The 13,012-nt window shown below is 40.0% G+C and overlaps 1 protein-coding gene across 1 annotated transcript in view; it reads left to right on the top strand.

Moving 5' to 3' along the window:
- Nucleotides 1-13,012, top strand: part of ETFDH (electron transfer flavoprotein dehydrogenase) — a 259,286-nt gene that overhangs the window by 41,176 nt on the left and 205,098 nt on the right. The window lies entirely within an intron of this gene.

Here is a 13,012-nt window from a genome sequence, read left to right as displayed (position 1 = left end):
GTTCTTTTCATCGCTCTGTCCTCTGTCCCCAGCACTTCTCAGTGTCTGGCACAGACCATGTGCTCAATAAATATTTTTGAATGAGAGGAGGACGAGTTACATAGGGCTAATGGCCTTGAGAATGTTTAGAAAGGTGATGCCCTGGCCAGGTTGCTCAGTTGGTTAGAGCGCCCTCCCCTGTACACCGAAAAGGTTGCAGATTCTATCCCCCCCGCAGGGCACCTACCTAAGGTTTGGGTTGGTGCCTGGTCAGGGTGGGTATGGGAGGCAACCCATGGATGTTTCTTCTCTCTCACATCCATGTTTCTGTCTCTCTTCCTCTCTCCAAACACACACACACACACACCGTATCTTCGAGTGGGGATTTTTAAAAAATTTTTTATTTCCTTTTACCTTTAATGTATAATTTGAGAGGATTTATCCCCTGTTCATGCTGATCCTTTCAAAGTCCAGAACATTAAAATTTAGATATTACTCTCTTATGAGTTGATGACTTTCAATTTCATGGTGTTTTCACCTTCTGGTTCCCTGAAGATCAAGAACAGCTGAGCACAGAACCTCTGTGTCTCTGAATAAAGAAGCATCAAAATCAATTGGTTCTCTAACCCAGTCTCATTTCCAGGCTGCAGACTGGTAACTTACACTTTGTCTCACAAATACCAAATGATAAATTCACACTAAAAGTTTTATTTTAATTTACTAGCTTAAAATCACCCTTCAGATTATTATTCAAAGAATTGTTGCTTTTACACCATAATCTCCTAACCATTATTATCATGATGAATATCATTATGATCAACTAGGCAGCATACACACTTCTATTTCTCCATCATACTTCTGGGTTTCTAATTCAATCTTACAGATAATAACTTGTGACTTTGGACTTTGTGCCTCAGCTTCTGTATCTCTAAATTGGGATATTATATGTATCTTAAGGTTTTTATAAGGATTAAATGAATTAGGTAGTTTCATATGTGACATGTCTGCAATAATTAATTACAAATACCTAATACTGTATTGTAGTAATTAATAATATTAACATGCTTTAAAATGAAAATATAAACTGGAAAAGTGTTTTGAAAATGCCTCTGCATTCTCAGAATATATAACGTGATTCTTCCTGTTATACAGGTTTCTAGGTGTAAAAGACTAAATGTTACTCGCGCTGTGTCTAGATTTTTCAGTGAAGTAACAGCTTTCCATAAACTGTCATATTCCTGGAACCAACTTGAATAACAGAATCATACCTCTCAAATCCACTTCAGAACTGATCTCTAGTGAAAAGATAAACCTCCTGGCATACAATTTTAAGTCTGGTTACTTAAAATAAGGCTTCTGGCTTCTGAAGTCTTCTTGCCCATGTGTAGCAAGAAACAAAACCAAGGCCATGCACTATTTATTAGGGCTAAGGACAGAATTTCATCTGGATAGAGAAGAATTTTGCTCTAAGAGCCCTATTGTTATTCTGTCTGTTCTTCATAAGGGTTATTATTATTATAATATTAACAGATTTCCTCCACCACCCAGTATTCTCTCAATCTCTTTGCCCATCGTTCTACCCCAACAAGCAGCTAGGCATTCTGTGCTTACAGCTTTAAGAAAAAAAGTGTGACAGCAAAAAAAAAAAATGGGGGTGGGGGGTGGGGGTGGGGGTGGGGGAGTGTCTTCCTGGCCTTGGTGTTACAAAAGGCTTGGTTTTACAGGAACAAAAAAGCCGCGTGGCATAGCCAGAGATTAGAACAAAATATTTTTGTGTGTGTGTGTGTGTTTTTTTTATAAGAAGGTAGCTTTCTAATGGCAGAAAATACTAAAACAAACAAGCCCATCTCCTATACTGGAGAATCAGGAGTTGTTGATAGCAGAAGGGGAAGCAATGGCCGGGCAGATGTCCACTGTCCCAGAGATAAGGAGTCTGAACCATGTTCCCTGGTTACATTCCTGAGAAGCCAGCAAACTTACATCGATGGGTTTGTGAGATCTGAGAGCAGAGGGGAGGTGTGCCAGAATTCCTGAGTGCAAAAGTTCAGGAGGGCAGCAGGCCCCAGAGACAGGTTATGGACTCATGGTGAGTAGGTAGATGGGAACTACACAGACTCCCAAAGGTTTCCTGTGCCCTAACTTGGAGTGGGAGCAAAACAATATCCCCAAGTGTGCCCTGCAAGAGGAAAGACAGCCTCCACCCTGAAAGGGAGCTTGCAGAAGGGAATTCTGACCGCAGGAGAGGCCTGAGAGAGCTAATGACTAGAGTTAGAATGCTGGGTTTTCATTGGATGCCTAAGTAGATAGATGGCATTAAGTACCAAAGGCTCCCAACCTAAAAACTTGCCAGGGCACTAGGTATTCTTAAATATAGATTCTATCCCAGGAGAAAAAGGTAGGTAAAGATTATGATATCACCAACCCTTTGAAATAGGCAATTCAAAACTGAACTTAAAGGTGAGTTATAGGAAAATAAACTTGTGTTTTATACACATCTGAGTTTACATCTCTATATGAGCAAAGGTTGTAGATCATTGAGATCCTCACTGGGACCCAGACAAATGTATGTTCACTATAATACTCAAAGTGATAATATTTGCTGAAGTTCATCTATTAGTAGAATAAAATCTACTGGGGGAAAACTGGTCTGTATTCAGCAGACATTATTGAGTACCTGAGACATGCCAGCCCTGGCACAATAAAGTTGCTGTTTTTAAGGAGTTAATGTTTTCTAACAGAGACAGATCTTTATAACTTGTATAATATGGAGGTGGACTCAAGACTAGGGGGGAAAAAAAGCTGGGTGATCCAACTTTGGAACTCTAATACTTTCATAGGAAGATGCCATTTTATCTAAGTCTTAATTAAATCCTGGAAAATACTTCATCAGCCTGAGATTAGAGTCTAATCATGTTAATTATATATAGACTAGAGACCCGGTGCACGAAATTTGTGCACTCAGCCTGGCTGTGCCCTCTCGCAGTCTGGATGCCATCAGGGGATGTCCAACTGGCGGTGCCTTGGCTGGCCTGGCACTACTTGCTCAGCATCCCCAGCCCCCTGCTCCCTGTCGACCAGTAGTTCCACCATTCTGTTAATTTGCATATTATGCTTGTATTATATAGCATGGCCTACCAGAGAAAGAAGAGAAGCTATTATTACTAAAGTATAGGGGAGAACAAGATGAAAGGTTATAGTAGATTATACTAGAATATCTGATAAGAGTGAGGAACTTAGATGCACAGTTTATTGAGAAAAAGGCTAATGCTGCCTGAGCCTTAATGCAGGTCAAATAGAAAAAGGAGTCTCTATTCTCAATTCACCCAAACTTATTCGAAACTCAGAACTACAAGCAAAACTGAACTATAAATAAGTAATTCTAAAGCATGTTCAGGATTGTCATGTCTTCTTCAAAATCTAGTAATGTTTGAAGGAGATTTACATGGCACCTATGATCTACCAAAAATTTTAACAGCTCAAAGATCAACTCATGAGAAATTCACATTTGTATATGGAAAACTTCTTCTAGTCATATTCTTTGCATAAGTCCATATTTTAAATTAGCAAATATGTTAATGCTCTCATTAGAAATGTAAATGAAAACATCAGATGGTAGGACTTCATGGGCTAAAAGATTTGCCTTTATCATTTGTAGTAAGATCAATTCTATTGTTTAAAATTACTTATATATTGTAAAATTTGTAGTATATAAAATTTTAAATAGCTAATTTAAAACATCCTCAAGATATATTTATTTTAGTGAAGAATAATTACAATTAAGTTGACATTTTAAGTCAACTCTAATATGTATTTTATGTTTATTATGTTCATTAGTACCCTAGAAACTTTATATTGATAATTTTTTTCATCTTTATTTTTTATTGCATTGGAAAGACATTGGTTAATAAAATTACAGGTTTCAGGGATGCAATTCTATAATTCATCATCTGTATATTGTATTGTGTATTCACCACCCCAAGTCAAGTCTCTTTTCATCATCATGTATCCTCCCCCCCCCCCCCCTCATACTCTCTTGTACCTTCTGGGTCCCCATTTTCTCTGGTAATTATGCTACTGTTGTCTGTGTCTATGAGTATATATTGATTCATTTTCTTTAAATAAGTTAGACATTCACAGTATTATTGAAAAATTGAAAGGCTATATAGTAAAATGTCTCCTGACCACTTAGAAAATTCTTAGAAAAATTTCACCAGGGAATACCAGTTTAAAGGAAATTAATGCTTCCATTTTCTTAAGTGTTTTCCTTGAGCATTTCTGTAATTATACAAGCAAATATGTATGTGTGTTAGGTACTTTCCACCCCCTGGTTTTTCACCCTCTTCTACACTTGACAGTCTCCCATTTGCTAACACAAATGTGTCCTTGTTCTTTATTACGTCATGATATTTGATTGCATGAGTCCATCACAGCAGCCCTGTACAGAGGGAAATTTAGGTTATTTCCACTCTTGTCTTACCTGTGACAGAGCTGTTATAAGTATCCCCATCCAGGTGTCAATTTGTTCATTTACAAGTACATCTGTTCAATCAATTTTCAGGTAGTCAACGGATTATATGGGCATTTGTAATTCTGGTAGATAGTAGCAAACTGTTTTCTGTGGTGGTTATTCCAGTTTACACTCCCCTAAACAATGTTTGAGAGTACCTATCGCCATCATACTCTCACCACTGAATGTAATATTAAACGTTTTTATCATTGCCAGTCAGATGGGGGGGGGGGGGAGTGCCTTATTTGTGTTTTAAATTTATTTTTTATAAAAAGTATAACAGTAAGTGCTGTTAATATCATTTATATATGAGCAAATTAAGGTTTATAGAAGTTAGATTAATTGCTCAGAGTCACCTTTTGGTGAAAGAATCAAGATTAAACTCACCCTTTCTGCACCTTGAATAGAGGTTTCCCTATTATGTTATATAGTGTTTCCATTAAGGAGCTCAGCCAAATAACCTTAAAAGTTAACTTGTATTGTTCATAATTATTTTTGATAATTCAGAATTTAATTCAAAAGGTTTAGCCAGATTTTTCAGTATCTTACTGGCAGCATTATTAGTATGATTATCAGTGAAAAATAGATGTGTGTCCTAGTTTAAAAAGCATCCTAGTCAATAATGCCAGGTGAACCAGCTTTCATGGCCTGCTATGACATCACCAGTTGTGAAAAGTTTCATCCCATTACCAAAATATTGGCCCTCATAATCCACGCCCAGTGGCCTGGTTTCCCAGCTATTTGAGCCCAGAGTGATGAATTTATACTAATTAAAATATAATTCAGTAAGCCTAAAATGCTGATGTCACAATAACATGCTTGAAATAAAATTTTAAAAAAAGATAACATGAGAATTACAATAGCACTCTTCTCTATCGTTCAAAGTGATTTGCAAATATTAAGTTCTGGTCTCCCTCACATGTTAATGGAGTAAATCTGTAAAACAAACAACCAAAAACCATGTGACTATTCCCTGCTACCTTTGACATTAGTTCCTGGGTGGAGGAACTAACTGCTTAACAAGCATGTGCTCACAACATTGTAGGCTACAATTTGTCGACATTATATATGCATGGGTGTGGACTTGCAGCATGTTACAGGTTTGACTTGTTTTCAGCTCTCAGTGGCATGTTTGAGATCTCTGCCAGCCAGGTGAGGTTTCACAAGAGAAAGCTCTATTACATCAACCTAAGCTCACACTATTAAAGTCTGCCTAAGAATCTCCCAGGCAGCACTTCATGTCAGTGCAGAAAACATGAAGCGTTCAATAAATGGTGCTGGGACAAACGGGTGGCCAACTGGAAAATCAATATATTGGAAGTACTAGTATGTCCCACATCTTGTTTCAAAATGAATTTCAGATAGGCAAAAGATTTAAATGGTAAAAGGGGGGAAAAGTGTGATAAAAATTATCTCAGGTGAGAGAAGGCTTTCTATAGTATGACACAATAGTCAGAACCCATAAAAGAAAATATTGATGATTTAGACTTCCAGTTTTTAAAAATTCTGCATAGAGAAGTCCATCATAAAGTCAAAGACAAATGACAAGTAGAAAAATTTATTCCAACTCATATCACAGACCAACTACTCATTTACAATATATACAAAGAGCTTCTACAAATAAGAAAAGACCAACATTTTTTTTAAAATATGGACAAAGGGATATGGATTTATAGTTTTCAGAAATGAAAATACAAATGGCTCTTAAACTAATGTTCAAAACCTCATAAGAGAAAAAAATGCAAATTAAACATACATTGTCAGAGATTAAAAATGGCGGCAGGTAAATGGCTGATATTACAACTAAAATACAGAAAAACTTCCTGAATAATCAATAGAAAACTTTCAGAAGGGAACCCTGACACCCGAGGACGGAAAGTGGAGACCACATAGAGGCTGATGTTTTAACAAATATATTCTGGATATGAAAAAAGAATATACTGATTATCAAAAACTCAAAAGCTAATCACCTAAATTGGCCAGGCTATCGGGAAAACTTGTATATTCATACATTATTGGTGAAAGTAATTTGTTAATATTCATTAAAAACAAGTACTTACACTCTTTGACCCATCAATTCTACTTCCAGGGGAATGAAATCATAAAGAGGGTACTCAGGAAGGACTCACTGAGAAGACAACACCTGACGGATGTGAGGGGTGAGCCATTTTGATATCCCAGGAAGATCACCATATGCTAAGGTGGGTTTAAAGACCGAAAGTCAAATGATAGAAACAGCAAAGTGGCTAGTGTGACCAGAGTGGAATAAGGGAGGTGGGAGGTAATATTGGAAGGACTGTCAGAAAAGTATTGTTGAGCAGGACATGGGGGTCTCATATATCAGTTAAGGACTTCAGCTTTTCTCTAAGGAATTGGGAAAATCACTGGAATATTTTGAGTAGAGGACCTGATGTGATCTACAGTTTTAAGAGAGTACTCTAGCTGCTGTGAGAAGACAAGAGAGTGTGCCAAAGAGCAGTGAGGAGGCCATGGTATGAGGCAAGAAATGACAATAGATTGAATCAAGATAACAGTAGAGGTGGTGACGAGTGACCAGGTTGTGGTACATTTTGAAGGTAGCATCACCCAGATTTGCCAACAGACTCTATTTGGGGTAGAAAGAAAAAGTGTAGAATGAGTATCAGATTTTTGAATGAAAAACTGGAAAGTTTTAAAGAAGTCTTAAATAGCAGATTTGGAAGGAAGTCAGGTGTCAAATTATGGACATGATCAAGTTTTGATGCTTGTTAGACATTCAAATGCATGTATCATATAAACAGTTGATTATATGAATTCAGATTTTTGGGGAGAAATCCAGGTTGAAACTCTATGATAGGTAGCCAGCATGTAAAAAGTGGTCATTGAAATCTGAGGACTGGATGAGATCACCAATGGAATTAGTGCAGATGAAGAAAAGAATTATCCTACAGCACTCTAACATTTAGAGGCAGGAACTATAAAGAGGAACCAGGAAAAGGGACTGAGATAAAGCAACCAGTGAGGTAAAAGTAAAACCATAGAAGTGTGGTGTCCTGGAAGCCAAATAAAGCATAACTAAGGAGGAAGAAGTGATCAAATCAAATACTGTTGATGTATCACAACCGAAGCTGGCTGAGGATGGGCCATTAGCTCTAGTGATGTGGGTCATTAATGAATTTGACAACACACAGATTTTGAGCAGCAGTAGGGTGAATTCATGACTAGAACGGATTCAAGAAAGTAGAGAATGGCCCTGGTCAGGTAGCTCTGTTGGTTGGAACATCATCCCATACACCAAAAAGTTACAGGTTCAATTCCTGATCAGGGTACATACCTGGGTTGTGGGTTCAATTTCTGGTTGGCATGCACCTGGGAGGAAAACAAACAATGTTTCACATAGATGTTTCTCTCTCTCCCTTCCACACTCTCTAAAAATCAATAAACATATCCTTGGTGAGGATTTAAAAAGGAAGGGAGGGAGGAAGAAAGGGAGAGAGGGAAGGAGGGAGAGAAGAAGGGAAGGAAGGAGGGAAGGAAACAGAGACTCAAAATATAACTACTAACTTATAGGAACTATAGGAGAGAGGAACATGCTAGACAAAACCATGAAGACTTAAAGGACATGTGTTTAGAGCTTGATTGAGGCAAATCTATTATAAAAATCATGCATGGGTAGGGTCCCTAGTCCTGGCAATCAGGGCCAATCAGGGCCTTCCTTCCAATGGCTGCTGGCTGCCGGCTGGGGCCTTCCTTTGTTCTGCACCGCTCCCTGGTGGTCAGCATACATCATAGAGAGCAGTTGAGCTCCCCTGGTCAATCAAACTCCTGAGGGGACAATTTGCATATTAGCCTTTTATTATATAGGATGTTTTTGATACAAGCTAGGAAATTTAAACCCTGATTATGTATTTACTCTTGGATATGATACTGATGTTGTGTCTGCCATTTTTTAGTCCTTACCTGTCAGAGATGTATACTGGAATATTTATAGACTAGAGGCCCGGTGCACGAAATTTGTGCACGGGTAGGGTCCCTAGGCCTGGCTGGTGATCAGGGCCGATCTGTGGGGTGACCATCAGGGTGATCTGGGGAACCCCTGCTGGCACCTGCCTTGGCTGGCCTGGCGTCACCTGCTCACTAGCCCTATCTGCCAGCTCCACCCCCACCACTGCTGCCAGTCATCTCCCTCTGCAGGTGACCAGTAGGACGATTGGGGGCCCCAGCTGGCACTTGCCTTGGCTGACCTTGGGCCTGCAGGCTGGGGGCAGCCCCTTTGTTGAGTGTCTGCCCTTGGTGGTTGGTGTGCATTATAGTGATGGTCATTCCTCCGTTTGGTCGATTTGTACATTAGGCTTTTATTATATAGGATAAGATATCATGTCTAGGATTTGCTTTAAAATACTCCAGAAAATTTAGGGAAGGAGGGTTGATGAACTAAGATTGACAAAATGTTTATCATCATTACCTGACAAAGCAATCACCCCAATTTTTTTTTAAAAAAGATGTTTATAATTATTGAAATTGGGTAATGATGTATGAAGGTTCATTATTCTGCCTCTCTACCTTTGTACATGCTTGACATTTTTCAAAATAAGAAGTCAAAATCCAGTTTCAAGAAAGACAGATATCTCTCAGGCTTTTTGCTGTGAACATGAATCGAGCTCAAGAGATGGCCAGACGCATATTTGTATGCTCTGAGAAAGATGGAGCAGAGAGAGAAAATTTGATGATGCAGAGGAGAAGGGAGAATCGTAGGGGCAAAATCTTTGAATAAGAAAAGATGAGATCTGGCACAAATGTGGGATGTTGGTCTTAAGCAGGAGAATAGACAGTTTACCCATAGTAACAGAGGCAGGATAAGACAGAGAAGGTGGGCATCCATGGGAGAGGATAGGAGATGAGAAGATAGGAGCTTGTGGAAATTTTCTTTTGAAGCCTTCAATTCCCTGAATAAAATTGAACGCAGGATTATCGGGGAAGAGTGAGGACTGGGGCATTATTGGAGGTTTGAGTGAGAAAGAAGTGGAATAGTTTGGGAACACAGAAGAGTGCCGGTACAGGCAGACATGGTATCTCTGTAATGCCAATTGTCAGGCAGCATTAGAAGCCCTAATGGAATTCAGTGGCCAACAATTTCAAAGTGAGTCTGATCAGCAAGAGTTTTTCTTTGGCCAGATTTCATGAATCAGTGCAGGTGAAAAAGAGGTGGAGTTTTACCCAGGTTGTGATTTTGCCAGGTGAGAATTCAGGAGTGTGAGAGCCCCAAGAGTTGAGAATTGTGTTACTGACAATAGAGTTAGATTGCTATAATATTGCAACCCAAAGTTAATTCTGTGATTTAAAGGGGATTATTTAGATTTTAAAGCAACAGGCAGAAGTGACCATTCCAGGTCATTGGGTCTCAGCTTCAAATAATCTTTTAAGGAATGAAGGGGCCTTCAGTCTTGTTTCTCTTTGGTGACCTGGAGCCTTTTTCTTCTCTAAATCATAGAAACTGGGTAGCAGGCACATTTTAAATATATATATATATATATATATATATATATATATATATATATAGAGAGAGAGAGAGAGAGAGAGAGAGAGAGAGAGAGAGAGAGAGAGAGAGAGAGTTGATTTTTTACAGAGAGGAAGGGAGAGGAATAAAGAGTTAGAAACATCAATAAGAGAGAAACATTGATCAGCTGCCTCTTGCACACTCTCCACTGGGTATGTGCCCGCAACCAAGGTACATGCCCTTGACCGGAATCGAACCTGGGACCCTTGAGTTCACAGGCCAACTGAGACAAACTGGCTGTATTCACTGAGCTAGGGCAAGCAGGCACATCTTTTACTAGTTATCAGGAGGGGATATGGTTTGTGGCTACACTTAAACGTAAGGAAGTCCAGGAAATGCAGTGTGTATGGCCAGCTATGTGCGTGGCTACAATTCTACCATTTTGAAGAAATGAGCGAATTTTAGTAGACAATTAGAACTTTGTGCAAGGCAGTGAGTACAGCCGAAACCGGTTTGGCTCAGTGGATAGAGCATCGGTCTGCAGACTGAAAGGTCACAGGTTTGATTCCGGTCAAGGGCGTGTACCTTGGTTGCGGGTACATTCCCAGTAGGGGGTGTGCAAAAGGCAGCTGATTGATGATTCTCTCTCATCGATGTTTCTAACTCTCTATCCCTCTCTCTTCCTCTCTGTAAAAAATCAATTTTATATATATATATGGCAGTGAGTATAATAACTGACCAAAGGATATATGCTAAGTAGCATGGAATGAGGGGGATCTGAGGACTCTGAGGCATACCCAAAAGATGGTAGAGTCAAGGGACTGTAGATCTCGGTGGAATGAAAGAACCGTTGGGGGTGGGGTACTAGAGGAGATAGTGGTGGTACCAAAGGGATGCCTGACATTGAGAATTTCAAGGAGTTATTGATAAAAATTATCTCAAAAGTCTAGCGTATGGTTTCAGAGTGAGTGATGAGATAGGGTAAGCGGCAAAAATCATAGGGAAGAAAAGAGATAGAGGAAGTGAGGTCTGGGTATTTGAAGGCTGACCCAGATGGATATTGGAAATTACTTAGAATCGTGGTAGGAGTTCTGTTGGAGAAAGTGACCATGAGCCGACTGCTAACATCTTCGAAAGAAGTGAGGGTAAATGACAAGGAGGGGTGGTAGGTGGTAAATCTGATGAAGAGAGATTCAGAGCTGGGGGTTTGGGGGAGGAGGAAGAGTTTGAAAGTGGCACTGAGGAGCAAGGAGAACCCTCACTGCATCCCAGGCCTGAATGTCATACGGATGGGAGGGAGAACGGCCACCACCAGAGAGAGCTACGGGGGAAGTGGTAATCTGCAGAGATTCAGGTTTCAGCTAGAGTAAAACAGTGAAGGGGACCCTCATAGAGCAGGTGAGAGTGTGTAGGGATTTTGTTGCTGACCGACGAGGCACTACAGTGAGCACAGGGGAATGTTTTGGGAGTAGAGGAGGCGTGAGAGGGAATGAGATTACACTCACACGGGGATTGGAGTAAATGACATGGAGCGTGACCTGGGAGTCCACTGGCTTCTCCTGGTGTTGATGTAACCAGAGATAAAGGGCTAATGTGATTATACTGAGGGTTTCGGGGTAGATCATGTTGGCTAGGCTTTAAGTATCTATGCAGGGAGCGGGGACTCCTCTTTACTCCTACTAGTGCACACAAAGGGAGGGGAAGGTGCTGTCTGAGTGCTAGCAGAGTAAGAAAAACAGCTGTCATTGGTAAAGGACTTCCCCATCTTGAGGGAGTATAGACAGTATACGGGCTTCTTGGTTGTAAAAGATTCTAGTGTTTTTAGTGGCTTTTCTCCCTGGCCTCACTTTGGGACTCCGCCACTTTGGGAAGCCCGCAGGACAAGCAGCAACAAGATCAGTTCTTTCCCCACACTCCCCAGGCTGTGTTCACTGAGTTGTCACACGAGCCTCACGTCAGGGGAAATTCCTGTCAAAACGAATTCCTGCTGTGGAAGAAGTCTTTCTTCCACTGTCAGCCTCTGCCTTCAGAGCACAGAGGGTCTGTCATCTGCAGGTGCAACCTCTCTAGCGCCTCAAGACGGTGCCCCTCCCTGCCACGCATGCAGAATGCAGGGGCTCCACCACAGTGTCTGCTGGCCGCCTTGTGCCTGTCTGCCGGGTGGTAGGGAGGGAGAGAGGATGGGGAAGCCTGCAATGATGATATTCTTCCAGGCATCAGGCTCAATGTGAGGGGATGAAGTGAGGCAAAACGAACAGAGGGCTCCACTCAAAAATGCCTGCACCATCTAATGCCAGTTAGTCTTTGAGTTTAACTTGTTCATTATTTAAAACAACAACAACAACAACAACAACAACACACAAATCTGTCAAATTTAGGCAGCAGATTCCCTTTTTAAAAGAAAAGTTTAAATTATCCTTGCTATCCAATGAAAATAGTGTTTCAGGAACCCTCACAGGTAGGAAAATCGTGGGCATTTTTCTCAACGTCTGAGGAAATCAGAAGCTTATATTGATCTCGTCCTGATCCCAAAGTGAATCTGCACTGGGAGAATTAGTCTAATATTCAGGTTATTTGTTTCTTCAGTTAAAAAAACAAACAAACACCAAGCAACTTGTCAAATCTATCCTTATCTTCCAACTTTAAGGAATTATAATTCTTTTCTGACAGATCCTTCAGAGTCTTCCTGTTGCATTTCTAGTTTCTGAATCAAGCCTTTCACTGATTTATTTATTAAACAATTGTTTATTTCCTTAGCAACCACTCTAGCATAGCTTTACTCTAGGCACTTAGGAGGTTCTAAGGGCAATTCATTCCCAATAATCCTGAAAGAATTTATAATCTATTGGGGATGGCAAGAGAAAAAGAAAGAGAAATTAAAGAAAGCACATTAATTTTTTCAAGACACTATATTTATATTCCATACATTGCAGTAGTAATGCACAGGTATTCACCTTGGTAATATACTGAGCAATGTACTGAAAATTTAACCTGTGCTTTCTAACCTATATGATTAATGAGTTTTGTAAAGTGTTTAACTCACTATAACA

The sequence above is a fragment of the Pipistrellus hanaki genome (genome assembly GCF_964339955.1).
Source record: "Pipistrellus hanaki genome assembly, chromosome: 5".
NCBI classification, from domain to species: Eukaryota; Metazoa; Chordata; class Mammalia; order Chiroptera; family Vespertilionidae; genus Pipistrellus; species Pipistrellus hanaki.
The sequence above is the reverse complement of the archived record's forward strand: the minus strand, read 5'-3'. Positions and strand labels throughout refer to the sequence as shown.